Raw genomic sequence first — 19,734 nt, forward strand, 5'->3', positions numbered from 1 at the left:
CTCATCAGTCTGAAAACTTCTAAATTCAGTATCCGATTTTGCCAAAGTTTCTTCCAAACGTACATTAAGTTCCAAGAAGGTCTACATAGGAACTTACATCGGGTACTTCCCTTACAAATGTTCGACATTTTTGCTTTAGTCCAGTTTAAGGGCTAAGAAAACGAACACTTTTCATACATTAGTTAGTGAAAATGACAAATGGTTTTAAAAAAAATGTCGTGTGTTTTGCAAAAAAATTGTTGGCCGTCTTGTTTAAGACCAGATTGAATGTATAAATAAAAAAATTAACCCACTTAGTTCAACAATAATAACCAAAACTAATAATTAACATGTAATGCAAGGTGTCAAGTAAATGTTTTCAAAATGTAATGAAGGTTCAAAAGTACCCCATGTTTTCGGTAAATGCCTAAAAATCATGAATTTTAATCTTAACAAGGATTAACTGCTAACAAGTAACTTGAGGCCCATAGGACATTGTTTACATATAATATGATATGGTCCATATGGTAACCCCCTTAGTATGGATATTCTATGCCTAATAGTGTAATGACTTTTTTACAACCTCATATCCCTGTATGATATTTTGATGAGTTTTTACCTAAGATTTCATAAAATCTTAATTATAAAGTGATTCGATAAAAAAGCTTTTAAAGTTTTTATTTTTCCGAACTTTTGAAACATTTTTGAAGTTACTGCAAGCAGATATTTAACTAAAAACAAGATATAGGGCACACGACATAACTAAAATGATATAACCGTTTTAATTTTATCATCACATTGTACCATATATATGCTTTTATATTATATATAACTTTATTTCATATACATATCATTAAAATTAAAAATGGTTTTTGCTTTTAAGTGGAATAAAAGTTATTTCGGTCATTAATATGTAAAAGATCATCCATTCGTACAAAAGGAAATCATTTTTTGAAAAAAAAAATTGTTTTCATTTCATAGAATTTTTTCAAAATTTTTTTTCATAGTGGTTTGTGCGGATCCTTTTTTTATAATAAAGTGGAATGAATGTTATTTTAGGCATTAATAGGCAAAAGTTCATTCATTATCACTACAGGAAATCATTTTTGAGAAAAAATGTCAAAAAGTCATAACCCTAATGCCTAATATTGTTTATACTTGTTAGTAGTAAGTATAAACTACTTAAGAATAAAATGCATAAAAAGTCACGAGTTTTCAGCATTTACCGAAAAGATGGGGTACTTTGGAGCCTTCATTACATTTTGAAAACATTTACTTGACACCGTGCATTACATGTTAATTATTAGTTTTGGTTATTATTGTTGAACTAAGTTGGTTAATTTTTTATTTAACTGGTTTTAAACAATTCGACCAACTAATTTTTGCAAAAAAAACGATATTTTTATCACAACCATTTGTCATATTTCCAAAATTATGCACGAAATGTTTTCGTTTTCTCAGTGTGAAAACAATTATTTGACAAACTGTTTATGTATTTAACCGCACCACCATAGTGAACATATCAAAAATATATTTTCTGCACTCGAAATTTTTAATATCATAGTTGCGTAGGGTACCATATGGTCGGTTCCGCCCTACTATAACCATTTTTTTTCTAAAATTTATTCTTAATTAAATTATTGATTTTACTACTCACTATGGAAGCTCACTACGATAATTAACTCTTCTTTTATGTTAAAGGCCCAATATAAAATTAAGTAAAAGTTTGCGTTTGCAAAAAAAACACATTTTAAATATATATATTTGCGCGTTATAATTTTGTAAACAGATACTTTGCGAATGCAAAACATTTCCAAATGCCTAGCCTAGTTAACGAATTAAAATGTTGAAAATAAAAATAGAAAGTGTTTCAGACATGCTTCAGTTAGCCAACTATAAACACTTGTCTATGTCTATTGAAGGTGCCTTAACAATGAGAATGGTCCAAGACCATGATTACTAGTGGTGGAGTGTAGAGTTAGCACGAGTGGTATTCATTACGGCAGACTATTATTTTATTATTTCCATGGCCGCTCAACGCCCGACAAAGCTGTATAATTTTCACTTTTATCATTGAAAACTTTTGTTTCATCTGCTCGACTGATGTTACTTTTTCTTGGCTTACCGTCGTCGTCTTGCTGCGGTGTAGAAATTTTAGAATGTTCAAAATGACAATAGCCACAATTTTGAACTGTGAAGGCAGGCAGTAAAGGCCGCAATTTTATTTAATACTGCTACTATCTGCTATTGTTAATGTTGATGTAGTTTGTGTTGTTATAGTTGTAGTTGCGGGAACTGTTGCTGCTGCTGCTGTCAATGTTGACAACGACGGCGACAAACAATCCGTCGTGGTCTTATTATTTTGTTAATGCCACTTGTTTTTCGTAATTGCACAATAATCAACGCTTTAGACCTTTGAAATGTTTCTGTGTGTCTTCGTTCGGAATATGGGATACACTACACGGCTCTACTTTCGACAGCGACTGAGTCTCAAAAAGAAACTTGAATTTCTTTTAATCGCCATAAAAATTCAGCGTCAAAGCCAGAGCAATTGAAAAGCGAAATGAAAAAAGAAAATACAACTTGAGATTCCACAACATAAAAAGTGTCACATCATAAAAGAAAAGAACTTATTTTACGCTAAGAAGAATAAGGTAGAGCAGCAATACGGACGGACAGACACACAATGTGCCACTAGAAAAATAGAAATCATCTATTTTTTGTTTCATTGTCGATTCTTTGAAAAAGCGCACGTCTTATTCAAAAAGTTAGTGAAATCATATTTGGCCATTTGTTCCACTTTGCACGTTTGAGTGCGGCAATAATAAAAACACGCAACAACAAACGACATACCACACACAAACATACATTCCAAAAATTCTTTAATGGTCTCTTCTTTTCAAATGATATTGACTAATTGTAGATTCAATGTTAATATTATTTGATAAGTCACCATCAGTCGGCAAGAAGATCTACATATAGTAAGAGTTTGTTAGTCACGAATGTACATTTGTATATATAACTCAAAATGGTTACAGAACTATGCCAGATAAGGTAAAAAAGAAAGAAATTGAAAATAATTAAAAATATCACATTATGTTATCATTTACATATGGACATAGATGCTTTCTTAAGCAGCGATATATGAAAGATTAATGTAACATTAAAAACGTTTCGTTTCCGCGATAATTTTGGACAATTAAATTTGTATCTCTTAAAGCTCATTGCTAGTATTCTCTGCTCTTCACATCGGATAGGTGCATGGAGAATCTTAGGATTTATAGAATCTATATAATTTTCATAATATAGTCGCAATTTTTCGTCATTTGCAACCTACAAGAACTAAAATGAAAATCTTTGTGTTGTTTCTTAATGGCCAAATTTTTTCTTGATTCTTACTGTGTTTGTTCAGCTTATTGACGTTCTTCACTTTTTTGGTGACATCTTCAGGGGAATTCGTCTATTTAAATAAAATATTACAATTTTTATCAATACAAAAACACAAAATTGTTTTAAACAAGTTAATAAGTTGGTACCTGTGAGTTATAGAAAGAAATGCCTGCATGTGGAAGAATAAATCGCAACAATAACAACTGCGAAGCACAAAACTTACTTTTTTGCACTCCAGTCGTCGCATCTGCCTGCGTCTTCTATTGCACCATACACACGGCTCTTTATTATAAAACAAGTAAGAACGGCGTTAAGTTCGGCCGGGCCGAACTTGTTATGGAACAATTAGTTTCCTTTCGTTTATGAAGAAGACTAATTACCAACTTTCAGAAAATTTCGTCGATCTGTACCGACAAATTCCTGCGGAATGTTTTAAGACTCAAAGAAGACTAATTACCAAGCAAGATAATGTGGCCAAAACCTAAAAAATACCAAAAATCAGGAGGTATGCTTCTATGGGGGATAAAGGAAGACGCGAACGTATACTAATAATTATTTTCAGGAATACTTTAGGACTAACAAAATTCAGTCATTTCGGTGGGATATTGCCGTCACAACCTATAGAATTACGTAAATCGGGACGTAGTGTTCTATGGCGGCTATATAAAGCCGTGGACCTATACCGACAAATACACCAAATGAAGACTTAACACCAAATTTCAGCCAATTCGGTGGAAGATTGAGCAGCGTACGTAAAAATACTTTAAATAACATTTCCAATCGTTTCGTATTTTCCATAGGAATAATACAAAACGAAACATAACCCACGCTGGCGGAGTCCGCTGTTTAGTTTGGTTTTGTTTACATTCGTGAGTGCGAACAAAACGATAAACGAAAAGTACTCAACTCCACAAGAGCAGATAGAAAACTAAATAGTACTAAACACATGTGAATAAATCAAAAACGTTTGGTGGTTGATAAAATATTCACTGTGGTATGTTGATGTTAGTTTATAGGGTTGTTAAGTAATCACATATGTGTGTACCTGTGTGTGCCATTGACCATAACACACGGCAAACGTTTGCCAAAAAATCTTTTTGTTTCGGTGGTGAATGAAACAACTCGGCAAAGCATAGCCGAAGTGCATTTGAGCAATCGTACGGTTTTCATCTTTTTACATTGAAAAGTTTGTGATTTTGTTTTGGTTGTGAGAATGAAACGATTCAGAGAAGCTGAAAAGTTTGTGGCGTTGTGTGATTGGTACGGGAATAGTTTTGTTTGTTTACATTCATTGATATTGAGGCAACAATCTTCAAAATACTGAACATCGGGAGGTACCGTTCAATGGAGTCTATATGAAGGCGTGGACCTATACCGACAAATACTCCAAATGAAGACTAAACACCAAATTGCAGCCAATTCAGTGGAATGTTGAGGCAACAATCTTCAAAATACTGAAATTCGGGAGGTACCGTTCAATTGGGTCTATATGAAGGCGTGGACCTATACCGACAAAATTAGAGGGGAAAGTTGAATACTAAATACCAAATTTCAGCTACTTCGATGGATTACACTGTGCAACACGAAAATTATTAACCATATTCTAACACCGCAGTGTGATAGAACACAAAAAACGAGAAGACACGTGTCTCGCCGTTTTTCCCTATCTCATCAACTTTCGCGGTTATAGGCCTCCAAAGGTTTGAGGCTTTGATGTAAAAAGGGTAATTTAGTCAGGGCTATATCCTCCAAACCGTTAGGAAATTTGAATTTATCTCAGAGGCAAAGTTGTAGCTCTTGTGAAAACATATAATCCATCAAACTTTATCTGCAACGTCAAAATCGCCACGGTAAAATTTCTTTTAAAATTTTGTCTCAAGTTTTGTTATACAGCTATCAAACCGATCAAATTTGAAGCAAACAACCAACTACAAAAATGCACCTCAGATCTCAATAAACATCTTTCTAGAATATACAAACTCTGTAGAAACGGATCTTAATGGTCAAAATAGCAAAACAATTGCGATTTTTTTCCTCTTTTCTCTGCTTCTGCTCCATAAATACTAGACCGTTCAAAATTCAAGAAAACAATCAACCACAATATTGTAGCAAAGGTATCAATAAACAACTTTCTGGAACATGCGAAATGTCTATAAACGGTTCTTAATGGTAAAAATAACAAAAATCTTTTGAAAATATCCAATTTTTATACTTTTTTCTCCGACTCTGGTCCAAAGATACGCAACCGCCCAAAAATTAAGGACACATTCAACTACTAAAATGTACCTTAGATTTCAACAAACAAGTTTCTAGAACAAATGAAGATAGAACACATATACAGAATATGGTTATTAAAACATGACTCAAAAAATTACACACAGTGTTATTGTGGCAATATCAATCGAAATACCGAAATTCGGCAATAATAAGGCGTGGACCTGTGGCGACAATTTTCATATGGGAAGTTTTATACCCCAAATGATGACCAAGTATCAAATTTTCGCCATTTTTGTGGAATATTGAGGCCACAACCTTAAAAATACCGAAAATCGGGAGGTACCCTTCTATGGGGGCTATATGAAGGCGTGGAACTATATCGACAAAATTCTGGGGAAAGTTTTATACGCCCAGCGAAGACTTAATACCAAATTTTAGCCATTTCAGAGGAATATTGTGGCCACAACCGAGAATCATGAGGAAGCGTTCTATGGGGGCTATATGAATAAAGGCATGGACCTACATATATCGATTTAAACAAAGCAACTGCACAATAGAAATCTACGTTACTTAAACCTATCAGTTACATTCGTAACAATATGTTTGGGTCCAAACATAAATTTGCTCGCAACCAGCCCCAAACATATATTTGTTTGGATCCAAACCTATTTCTAACATATATTTTTCTGTGTGTTCGAAGGACGTTCAAATAGAATTTATGTTCCTTTGATTTGGAAATAATATATCGTCACCATAAATGCCCGAAGACGTAACCCACAAAATCAAAACTTTACAGGAGAAGCAAAAAACGTTATAAAATGAAAAACTGTTTTATGGAATATAATTCTTATGAGGGCGAGTATTATCAATCCTATACGAATGGGAGTAATAAATGAAACCAAAACAACGGAAACGCTTGGTTTTGGGATCCGTCGTTACAAAAAAATCTGCAATATTATCCCATTTTCCGAAATGCCATTTCTTGAATAGGATCGTTGTTTTTGAACGTAGAAGCTTGAAATTTTGCCAGAGCATGTATCAGATCCCATCAAAAACACGAATTTCGATTTGCGTGTGGGTTTCGTCTGCGGGCATTTTTGGTGACGATATATTGATGATGCACATGCGGTTTGTCAATATAGCAAATTCATTTCTTTTCATTTGTATGCATTTACCAAGATTTACTTTGGCGGCTAAGATATAGCATCTTCTACAGCTTAGTGTTCCAAAAAACTGTACGACGCTTTTAACACTGTACAACATTTTTAAGGTAATCTTGTCCAAACAATTTGAATTGAGTATTTTTTGAAGGTACAGACCCAAACGATCCAGTATGGATTTTATGGCTCCATCTAAACACTGTTAAATATTGACTTTTTAAAGTAATTCGATGCTATATCTCAGAAACCAATGCGAATGTTCTTCTAACCTCTGAAATAAATTAGTAGATAAGACCAGAATAAGATATTTGGAGAAATAATGAACTCGAAAAGTTACATTTATTGCCTGAATTTTTAAAATATATCTTAAAATCCCATAATTTACATTTTGAAAACTGTTTTTAAATTTTCTCAATATTTTCTTTTGGCAAAATATTCGCTGGATTGTAATACAAACCTCCTCAGAACATGCCATTGTTGCAAAAAGCCTCTATCAGGTTGTTTTTAATATCTTTTTCAACGAAATTTTAATAAATATGTTAATAATGTGGTGAAATCCCAAATGCGAGAATAAGCTGCTGAACAGTGTTTGAAATACGTGTTGTAAAAGATATGATACAAAATACCGCTGAAACAACATGAAATAGGCATTTTAGAGTTTCAGAATGTTCTGAAGAATTGCTGAGAACATTATTTGAAAAATTTTTGCAAAGCGGTACTTGGTTCATCTCCAATATTTTAGCTGATACCGACCACAATTCTAGAAATTATGTAACATTTTCTATATTTTTATCAATTTGTATGCCATAGATGGAGTTTTTCTTATATGGTCTGTTCAGCAGATAAGTTCTACCAGTTTGAGGCTACAATATTGATAAAGGCAGCAAGACTAAATTCCAATTTGTTTCTCAGCTAAAGGCCCGAAAAATTTAAAAAGTGTAGTTATAGCCTGGTTATATGAGGCCATAAAATCCGAACCGGATCTGACAAGACAAAACCCAAAAAGGGTTTTTGCAGTCTCAATATATACTTTATAATCGTCTTAGACCCCAAGCATTTTTGGACGAAATCCGTTTCATACAATTTGGAGCTGATTTAGCCATGTCCGTCTGTCTCTCTGGCTGGCTGGAGCGTACGATAACACTTAAACGAATCAATCGATTCGGTCCCAAATGCCGTAATATTTTGTCCAAACTTAGTTTAAGTTCAAAGATGGGTTATATCTGTCCACTCCTTCCGGTAGCTGCCCCACAAAAGTTCTAAAATGTTTGGAAAATTTGTGCGCACGATAACTCTTGAAGGGAGTAACCGATTTGGTTCATACTTTGCACATCGTGAAATTTCTACCAGATTAAGATGAGGTTCCCATATTGACTCAATCGGTCCTCTCCTTCGGGTACCTTCCACACAAAACTTCGGAAAAGTTCAATTTAAGACCTGCTCCCGAATCACTTTTATTTTTGTTGAAGCAACTTGCATTCGCTGCCTCAATTATGACGGTAAAAGTTTTTTCAGGGGCAAGTCCATATTTATTTAGAAAACAGCCCGAAAGGTTTAAAAAACCCCATATGCACAGTGGATCCACCCATTGGCCAAAAATAAAAAAATGAATGTTAAAATTTTGGTACAACATCTGGCAAAAATGACAGCAATGACATGGGTCTTTTTAAAAATATATTAGTTTTTGTATTATTCAAACGCGATCTTCTTAAGAATAGCTTCAAAAGTCGGAACATTTCACTAATATTTTTTGTTGTAATTACAACCTATATTTTATGTGCAAGTAAATATATTCAAAATATCGCGAAACTAATGCGTATAGCAAAATATTATAGTGGATTTTGAAGGAGGAGGTAATAGCTTAATTTTTATTAAAAATAGTGTTTTAGCGTGTTGCGGAAGTCTAGTTAGCTGCATATTTTCTTAGTGTATTTTGTAATGCCAATTCGATCATATACTTAAATTTGACCTAAGGTTTTAGTCATGATGCCCACCAGTGCCCACCTCGGGCATAGTTTTCCAAAGTAGGCCATGGGTTTAAGATTATTCAGTATTAAAATCAGCTGCCATCTAGTGCCAGACTATAAATGGTGGGTCGCTGACTAAAGCTGCCCTAGAAAAGGGTTTCTATGGATATATTGGCGTATAACTCTGTTATCTGACCACGTACATTAACATAATTGGCATCAGTGGCAAGATGAAGAAATATTCTTCCAAATTTGTCTTAAGTTGGCGGTACGTGCCTTCCAGGAAGATCGCTATAAGATCTATATAAAAATTGTACGAATTTTCAGACAAAAATTTTGATTTTTTTTAATCCGCTAAATATGTTGGATTTTATGTTGTTTTTGGAGATTATTTTGTTTATCCAAGCCTATTTTTGCATCATAAGATAATAGGGACCTTCGTTCATGTCATTTTGTATTAACAGCATTATACAATTTTTACCGTATACCCCCTCCAGAGGGGAAAGGGGGGGGGGGGTCAAATATTACGCTCGTGGTTTCTTAAAACACTCTTCGCAGCAGCACAAAGCTGTAACCGGCGCATTGGCTTGATTTTTAAACTCTAAATATTTTTGGCCACTTTCTCCATACAAGTGGATCCACTGTGCTATGGCACGATATGAAGTGGCTGGAGATCACGATAACACTCGAACTGATCAACGGATTTATATGGGTAATACCGGTCCACAACTTCCGGTACTTCGCAATTTTTACGAAAATGTCACTAAAATGGTATGCCCGATATCTCCTGAACGGGACAACCAATTTGGTCAAAACTTTGGGTCTCCTAATATTTTGCCCAAATTTAGTTTAACTTCTAAAATGGCCCATATCGGTCGTCATCTTAGTGTTCCTCCCTCATAAAATTTCAACATTAGTGTCTAAGTGCAGTTAAGTGTCTGTTCGAAGATCCTTTGGAAATGTATACCGATGCTGTTCGTTGTGATCCTGTTTACAGCAGTATTATGTTTTTCGTGGACAAGTCAATGCTTCCTGGCATAATGGCATATACGATCACTGAAGTGACAAATGGGCGCGATATCTATCGAAAAGATATGACTTCCAAAATAAGAACCACTTCCGCAACACTTTTGAACTTTAATCCTAATCCACATTTTCGTCGGCAAGTTCAAATGTCCAGAAAGGGACATAAAATTCTTAAAACACCCTAAATACATTCGATATGTCCGTTGATGAAAGTTTCAACAACAAAAAAATTATATTTTCAATGGAATTTTAAAAGAAATTTGGAATTTGCCATATACATATATTACGATCTGAAAAACCGTAACAAAACTCTTTTTGAATTACAGCAAGTAAAAACGGCTTTGAGTTCGGCAGGGCTGAACCTTTTATAACCTCCAAGCCCTATTATATTGAAAACAGATCAGAACGGGGACCTGCACCGAAAACTCTCTGCCGTAATGTTTTATTTCACCAACGAAGAATATCAAATGTCAGCTATTTTGGTTGGATGAAATTCAAACTTCCCAAAATAGGGTGCTACCGTTATATGGGGGATATATCAAAACGTGGACCGATTTAATAAATTTTCAATACATCTTAAGAGTAATAGAAACTTTTGTTCCAAATTATAAAGCATTATTTTAAATATTGCGATCTGTATCTTGATTTCGACAGAAGGACGGAAGACAGACTGACATCATCCTATCTTAGGATTTTATGCTGACCTAAAATATAAACATATACTAGGGCTTCCGACGAGTATTTCGATGTCTTACAAAAGGAATGAAAAAGTTAACTCTAGCCTCCATCTTTTTGAGGAGGGTATAAAAATATGTAGTAATATATTAAAATATTTTATTAGAGTCTATACATTATTATTTTTAGATAATTCTTATAGCGGAAAATTCCAAAACTTAAATTTAACTTTTTTATATTCCTTTCATATGATATCAATAAAAGAAATATCACATCAGTTATATACATAGATTTCACATAAGCTTCTATAAAATCGAGTAAATCTAAATATAGATGTAAACAAAAACTTTTATTTAAATTGTGTTAATAACTCCCACTAATGAATCACAAAGCAGAAATTTTTAATGTGTTATACGTCAATAATAAAATACTAATTAGTAAGCAAGTTAAAAACTATATATAGCTATATAAAGAACTAGTAAAATTATTTTATTTGTAAATATCTTTTTAGGGATTTTACATTAACCTACTTCCTCCTGTTTAAGTTTTTAAAAGAAACATCCTGATAGTTCTGTTTAAGCCTATACATGTGTATGTATGTATGTATATAAATACGATTTTCTACATTCGTATACATTTGTACGTATGCATATACATACATATGTATATCAAAAAATCTCCACAAATTATGTTGATTAGCCTCTCATTCCCCAATAAAACAAATATTAACGCAGCCATGTGTTTATTATTATTTTTCTCATGATATTTTAATGTCGCTAATGATAGCAATAATATAAGTCAGCCTGCGAACGGCTAGCTTTCGTTAAAATTTGTTAGTAGTGTGTAAAAATTTTACTGCAATCTTAATATAATAGTCGGTCCAACCGTTACAGCTTCATTAAAATGTTGTTTATAGCAGAAATACTCGATTAAAACATAGAATCGTAGACAAAATGAAGCCAGATTAATGCAATGCACAGTGGTCGCAGATATCAGAATAAAGTTGTATTTTAGTCACACTTCTTGATGCATGTAAAAAGATCATTGTATTATGTTCGATAAATTTTAAAGCGATCGTGCTGTGTGTTGGGACTTTTCAATTGCAAAGTCTGAATGGCGTGTCGAAAATAGTGTGAAATCACGTGATTTTTTCCTTGACGATCAACTCACAAGACACCAAATCTATCAATTTCTGCAAAGATTCACATACTAATAAATTTTGCAAATAAAGCTGAACTTACGCAACACTAAAGATGGACATCGGAAATATTGGTTTATAATCGACGCCGCAAAATTATCCACTAAACTTACCCAATTTCTTATTAAGAAATCAATCCGTTTACGAACTGGTAAACGAATGCCTACTCCATGGAAACAGCAGAAAAATCATACTTGGGAAACGCTTATTTTTCGCAGACAAACAGAGGAAATTAAAAAAAATTCGAGATGTCAGGAGCCAATTAAGTAGGAATATTCTACTATCAAACTAAAGTGAAAGGCCTTCGTCAGTGAAATAATTAAGCCGTGTCAATGGGAAAGGCCTTTGGTCAGTGAAATAATAAGCCGTGTCAATGGGGCTTTAGACTTGATACATTCAGCGTTGACCAAATCTTCACCTAGGGAAAATGTTGGAGAAGACTCCAGACAAGCAAATCTTACTGTCGTTTTGTCGGTCATGTGCCTATGACAGTCTCATATGCTCAAAAGTATACTAGACATATCTGAAATTGGTAATCGCCTTACATGTTTGCAAGTGCAAAAATGGAGACAACCTATTGAGCAATCTTTTCACCAAGGTTATGTGAGTTGCAAAAATGCATAAAGATAGCAAAACCACGTTTTACTCGCTTATGCAGAGGACATTGGTTGGCATCATTGGTCGAACATTGAATGGACTAACAGATACATTTTTAAACTCGAAAATAATCTGTCTAGCAGTAAACCGCAGGTGGCATCAACAAACAGAACGCAAGTCCTGAGATGGAATCTGCATGTTCGACACAACAATTTCAGGACTGTTAATGGCTTAACTTATCTTGGCACCGCCATAAATAAAACTAGAAAACTAAGTTCAACCGGGCACATCTTTTTATATCCTTCACTATAAAATATTCGAAAATTATATAGAATAATAAATTTTCTTTCTGTTACGAATGCCCAAAGCCGACAATTGTAGGTGGATTTTTTTGACCACTGGGAACCTCAATTGTCAAATTGCAGCAGGTTCGTTCAAAAATGTTGTTAAAATACCCAAAATCTGTAAGTGCTGTTATACCGGGGCTATACCAAAAGATGGACCTATGTTGTCAATTTTCGGTGGAGAAGTTTTTTGACCACATAAGGTACCGTTTTATGGGGTCTATACCAAAACATGCACCTACGTTGACAATTTGTGACCACAGAGAATCTCAAATATCAAATTATAGCTAGGACAAAAATGCTGCTAAAATCCTCAAAATACCTAAAATCTGGAGGTATAGGGAATTTCGGATCGGGCGAGGTACCTCCCCTATGCCCTATTTTTGTAAAAATGCAATATTTGCAACAATTACAAATGTATCGCTTTGAATATTAATTTCCGAGTCAATGGCGATTGTGTCTCCGACCTTACGTGCTTATTTGGGGCATTAAGACTGGACAACGCCCACTTTTTTAAATATGTTATATCTACGAAACTACTGAATCGATTTTCCTGAAACTTTCAGCGAATGTACAGGGTTGGTCCCCGATAAAAATAGGCTACATATTTTTTGACTTTCGGATCGGGCGGGTACTTCCCCTATGCCCTATTTTTGTGAAAATGCAATATTTGCAACAAATACGAATGTATCGGTTTCGGATTTTATTTACGAGTCAATGGCGATTGTGTCTCCAACCTTACGTACTTATTTCGGGACTTAAGATCCGACCACGCTCACTTTCTAATTAGGTTATATCTACAAAACTACTGAAGGGATTGTCAAGGAAATCGCGATTTGTCTAAACTTTTAAATCTTTAAAAATAAAAATCAAATGCCGTTCGTTGGTCATGACATCAGTTGAGAACGGCAGGACCGATTTCGATATTTTTTATGCAAAGAAAATGTACGCTCACTTTTTCAATTTTCAATTTTTATCATTTCTACAAAAACTACTGAACCGATTTTCCTGAAATTGCCAGGGAATGTACAAGGATGGCCCCCGCTTAAAATAGGCTACGAATTCAGTTGAATTTAGGAAGGGGCGGGGAACTTCCCCTATACCCTACTTTTTTAAAAATGTTATATCTTCTTTATATATAAAACTCAATTGTCGTTTGTTGGTAATTGAATCAGTTGAAAACGGCTAGAGCGATTTGGATAATTTTTTTGTGGAAATGTTAGTCATAGTCCAGTTTAGGTTTTTATGCAAAGAAAAATTGGCCACGCCCACTTTTCCGCCCACTTTTATAAATATGTTATATCTACGAAACTACTAAATCGATTTTCCTGAAACTTTCAGCGAATGTACAGGGTTGGTCCTCGATGAAAAAAGGCTACATATTGTTTGACTTTCGGATCGGGCGGGTACCTCCACTATGCCCTATTTTTGTAAAAATGCAATATTTGCAACAAATACGAATGTATCGGTTGTGTCTCCAACCTTACGTACTTATTTTGTGACTTAAGATCAGACCACGCTCACTTTCTAATTAGGTTATATCTACAGGGGATTTTCAAGAAAATCGCGATTTGTCTAAACTTTTAAATCTTTATAAATAAAAATCAAATATCGTTCGTTGGTAATGGCATCAGTTGAGAACGGCTGGACCGATTTTCGACCTGGGTTTTTATGCAAAGAAAATTTGACCATGCCCACTTTTACGCCCAATTTTTTTCAATTTTATATTTTTATCATTTCAAAAAAAATTACGGAACCGATTTTCCTGAAATTGCCAGGGAATGTTCAGAGATGGTCCCCGCTTAAAATAGGCTACAAATTCAGTTGAATTTCGGAAAGGGCGGGGACCTTCCCCTATACCCTACTTTTTTAAAAATGTTATATTTACAATAATTACGAATGTATCTATTTAGAAGTTAGTTTGCGAGACAATTGTGGTTGTGTCTCCGACCTTACCTACTTTTTTAGGCACCACAGACTTGACCATACCCACTTTTTAAAATATGTTACATCTACAAAACTACTGAACCAATATTCGTGAAAATGTCAGGGAATGTACAGGCATATTTTCATGAATTTTGAAGAGGGCATATTTAAAAAAACGCCTTACCTTTATGAATAAAAATCAAATGCTGTCATAACCCAACTTAGGTTTTTTGGAAAGAAAAGTTTACCATGCCCCCGAAAACAGGTTACATATTTTATTGAATTCCAGAGGTGGCGGGGTACCTCCCCTATACGATATTTAAAAAAAAAACGTTATATTTGCAAAAATTATGTATGTATCGGAATAAAAATGTACAGATTAATCTACAATCTAGGTACTTCTTTGGGGCCTATAGGCCCGACCAAGCCTGTTTTTTAGTATGTCATAACTCCAATACTACTGAAGGGATTTCCATAAAATTTGCAGCAAAAGCCCAATGTTTGCCGTTGTTATGTGGGGTACCTTCCCCATGCCTTTCTGTTAACGCTATATGTATAAGCCAAACTTATGATTATATCGGTTTCAGCATACATTTTGGTAGGCAATGAAGTTGTGTGCACTCTAGGACCGGACCAGGTCCACTTTTTTAATATGTTATATCTTGAAAACTGATGGCCACGCCCAATCTTTTCAAAACATTATTTTTCCAAAACTACAGAACCTAATTTTCAGAAAATATTCAGGAATGTCCCGTGGTCCAAAATGCTATATATTTGTAGACGAATTTCGGGGCCTATTATTTTATAATCGGTGTATTTGTTAAACTTATGAGTGCATTAGGTTGCAAATTAGTTTTCGAGACAACGGTGGTTGTCCCCCGATCAAGAAAAACTATATATTTAAAATGTACTTAAATGGTGAGGTTCAACGGTCCATCAGCCATGAAAAGCTAAAACATATACATAGGTCTAAATAAGCGGGAGAATTCGATTTAATCATTTTTTTAACTTTTATTATTAGATCGCTTTAGGATAAAAACAGTGACATGGACGATAATAAATCCTAAAAGGCACAAATTGGCGAAATAAAAAATAACCAGAAATTTCGCGCGACATGCCCTTGTTAAAATAATGGGTGGGAAAGGAGGTTTGTAATGAGGATTTTTGCTGGGATGGTACACACATCAATATCAATTAACTGGTCCCTCCATTCCTTTGAATACCACTGTAAAGTCGACAAATACAAAACTCAATAACAATATTGTCATTAATATCTGAGCATAACTATCGATTAACACGTTTATGTTAATCATTAAAAAGTCAACTGACAACACAATTAAATGAAAATCACACGAGCTAAATAAACAACAGTCGCACGAGTTAACGCCGCCACACGCCGCTACTAACCGATTTGAACATGTCAGCGATGTGACGTATTGAAGTGATAATAGCCGGACAGACGCCGACCATCCAACCAGCCAGCCAGTTGGTCATAAAAATGCGGATATCATCAATTTGCCGCTGTGATGCTGATGCTCCATAAAACGCAAATAAAGCTGAATTAAAATGCTGCTGTGCTTCGTTTATTCCTTTCATTGCATTTCATTGTGATTTTGAGTAGTTACTAGTAGTAGTTAGCATATCTGTAATTACAGATACCACAATATAAATAATAATGGTAACAGCAACAACGGCAATAATGATAATAACAATAACAATAATAATGACAACAACAGCAATAATGAAGATAACAATTCTGATTTAAAAACATTTAACATTAATGCCAAGCCACTCACTAATTAACCTCAATCCAATTTGATCTACATATTTCTTGTTCAAAACTGCGGAAGACAAACGTTAAAGCTTCGCGGCTTCAAGAGACAGTATCAGCAAATGTGTAATTAAGCATTGCCTGCGAACAGATGCGCGCACTAAGAGAAACAAAGAAGTTCAAAGTAGAATTAAACATAAACGACATTAAAATAACAGATTAGTACCACTGATCATCAGAGGCATTCTCGTGTACTGTGGCTTGGAAATAAAATTAATCTTTATTTTTTTCGTCAGCATTGATGACACTATTGATGTTTAAATATATCTTTAACATTATTAAATACATCTTTAACATTATCGTTATGGGGTTAATGAAACTATGGTTTCGGATCTCGCCACAGATCCTCATCAGTTAACATTTTTTTCGAGGGTATTATCGATTATATAAAATGCTGTGTACTCTTTTGTGTGAACGAATAACCAACGAATAATAAATAAATAAAATAATAAGATGAAAGAAATAATTGGTCCATACAAATTTGGCTTTCGACTTAGAAAATCCACCATCAATTAGACCCTGGCCAGATCGATTAACGTTTTGAATTTATCATTCCCGCAAAGATAGCATGACACAGTACGGGGTTCTCAGTTAAGACAAGAAAACAATCATAATTATGATTATCCAACTGGAGAAGGTCTACGAGATGCGGAAGTGAATAAATATAGCAAATCACCCGTAATTTGTAATGTCAAAATACATCTAATTTACACCGAAAATGTAGCTAAAAACTTCAAAAATTTTTAGCACTAGGAACCTGCCAAATTTTAGCTACGTCGGTCAGAAAATGTAGTTACAAACTCCAAAATACCTGAAATCAGGAGGAACCGTTACGTAGGTGCTATTCCAAAACGTGGACCTGTACCCACAACTTTTGTGAAGAAGTTTTTTACCACTGGGTACCTCCATTAAAAATTACCGTAGTTCGGTGGAAAAATGTAACTAATATCTTAAAAATACGGACATACGGTTATATGTGGACTATTGCAAAATGTGGACCGATGTAGCCCATATTCGAACTTGAATATACATTAGGGCTATAACCAAGAAAATACCACACCAGTACCATGTGCGAAATATTGTACTGAGAACGAAAACGCGTGTTTTAGTTCGATTCGGTGAAAAAAGTTTCCGCACCGACGGCGATTACTAAAGCCCCTTTGATATGTTTTTCTATTTTAAAATTTAAATTTGCTTTGTTCGAATAAATATTTATAGAAAACAAATACGATTCTCACAGGCAAAGTCATTAAAAACACATATTCTCGTGCCCGATAGATGCAATAAATATAAACATAAAATCCGCGAGTTTATAAAGAAAAATAAAAAATTGCAATATTGTCAAAGGTGCATTAAATTCTCTGAAATATCGCGATTTTATAACAAATTGGTCCAGAATGGTTTGATATTGATTTAAATTAGATTAAAACTATTAGTAACTTATTACGAAAAGCGTATATGCCATTATAACAAATAAAATGAAATAATGCATTATTGAACTTCAATGCATGAAAAAATGACACCGTATTTCATAGTAGATTTTCATGCTCTACACGGCTACGCGGTGGTATTTTTGATATTTGCAAAAATTGCAAAAAAGTTTTAACCCTAATATACATACGTTATGGGGTCGCAAATGATTATTTCGATGAATTTCAAACAGAAAAACAAACTAAACTGGAACTTTTCTGGAACAGAATTTTGGAACTGAATTATACTTATTAGTTGGCCATCTTAGGATTTTTTTCTGAGCTTTTGGATTATTTTTGTTGGGAAGCGAGACCTGCCCAAAAAGTACTTCCTTTGATGAAAGTGTAAAAACAATCCTCGAACAGCCCTTAAATTGAATTTATCGAAAATTTTAAACTTTTATGAGGGGGGTACCAGAAGTGAAAGTTATTAAAGTTTGAGACAAATATTAATATTATTAAAATCAGTCACTCCTTTCGACAATTACTAGAGTTGTGCCAAAGAAACTATATGGAACTATCTAGTTCACATTGCAGTTCCAATGGCCCATCTTTTTTTCTTTGAACAATTTGCGTATTCTTAATATCTCACGTTACATTTCATAATGTTACTCATACGTTTTGGAACTAGTACAAGGAACTAGGAACTAGATTACCCAACTCAATTATTAAGCTAATCTTGTGCAAACAATTTGAGCTGAGGATTTTTCGAAAGTACAGACCAAAACGACAAAAACCCCAAGTTTTGTTGTGTCAGATCCAGCTTTGATTTTTTGGCCCCATCTAAACATGGTCAAATATTGACTTTTCAAAGCTATTCCGGGCTATATCTCCGGAACCTATGTTAATCTTCATCTGAACTCTGAAACAAATTTGTAGATAAGGGCAAGAATAAAATACTTGGTGAAATAATGAACTCGAAAATCTACATTTATTGCCTCAAATTTTATAAAATATCGAAAATTTCCATAATTTGATACATATGTATACAATAGGCCGGGGCGATTTGAAAACCTTAATGGGCTCTTCGCGTTTCTGATTCCTGGGATTGAACTGAGCAATTGTGAGCATTTGTTAACTGATTTAAAAACATAATAACTTGTTCGAAAGATATTATTTACCCCTTTAAAAGGAAGAAGGATCAATAGAAATCCGTTGTGAAAAAATGAAGATATGCCCGTTTAAATTCGAAAATGTAAGAAAACCAGATTTTCACTACTTTTACCGTTATAAAAAATAAAACGAAGTGACCGAAACGAACTAAAGGCATTTTCGTTGTCCATGGCTCCCGCGATTTTTCGAAAAGTTTGCACTTTCTCAAGGCTAAAACTGCCTGAAGGAGCATTCCAATGCTTTTGCGATGTATTAAGAATTTCTTAATTATAATGTTGGCTACAATTTTTGTATTTGTGTTGGATCGAAAATCTCAATGGTTTGGCCGTTATATGCTAAAATATGCAAAAAACATGGATAAAAAACTTAAAGCAAAAAACGTGGATAAAAAATTTAAAGTCAAAATCGGGAGGCTCGATTTTCACGGTAGACCTATGGTCTAGAGGACTTTTTTGCTCAGTTCAATCCCAGAAATCAGAAACGCAAAGGGCCCATTAAGGTTTTTTTCCTTTAATACAAATCGCCCCGGCCTAGTATACAACCATATCTGCGAAACCGTTAATTTTTTTTTGATGTTTTCTTTTGGAAAAAATATATACTGGAATGTAATACGCACCTCTTCAGAACATGACGACGATTTAATAAATATGTCAAAAATGTGGTGAAATCCGAAATGCGAGAATAAATTGTTGGTGTGAACCGGTTTTTGAAAAACGTGTTGTAAAAGATATGATGCAAAATACCGCTGAAAAAACATAAAATAAGCAAATATTACCTTTTGCAAAGGATGGGTCAAATCAGTCACTCCTTTCGACAATTACACGGTGCAACATTTTTAAGGC

General features: G+C 34.2%; 1 protein-coding gene across 8 annotated transcripts in view; it reads right to left on the reverse strand.

Annotated features, from left to right (window-relative positions):
• Positions 1 to 19,734, reverse strand: part of LOC141401731 (protein rhomboid-like) — a 181,267-nt gene that overhangs the window by 52,460 nt on the left and 109,073 nt on the right. The gene's annotated exons all lie outside the window — the stretch shown is intronic.

Source organism: Musca autumnalis, unplaced genomic scaffold, assembly GCF_047663935.1.
Source record: "Musca autumnalis isolate F117 unplaced genomic scaffold, ASM4766393v1 scaffold_4, whole genome shotgun sequence".
Taxonomy (NCBI): domain Eukaryota; kingdom Metazoa; phylum Arthropoda; class Insecta; order Diptera; family Muscidae; genus Musca; species Musca autumnalis.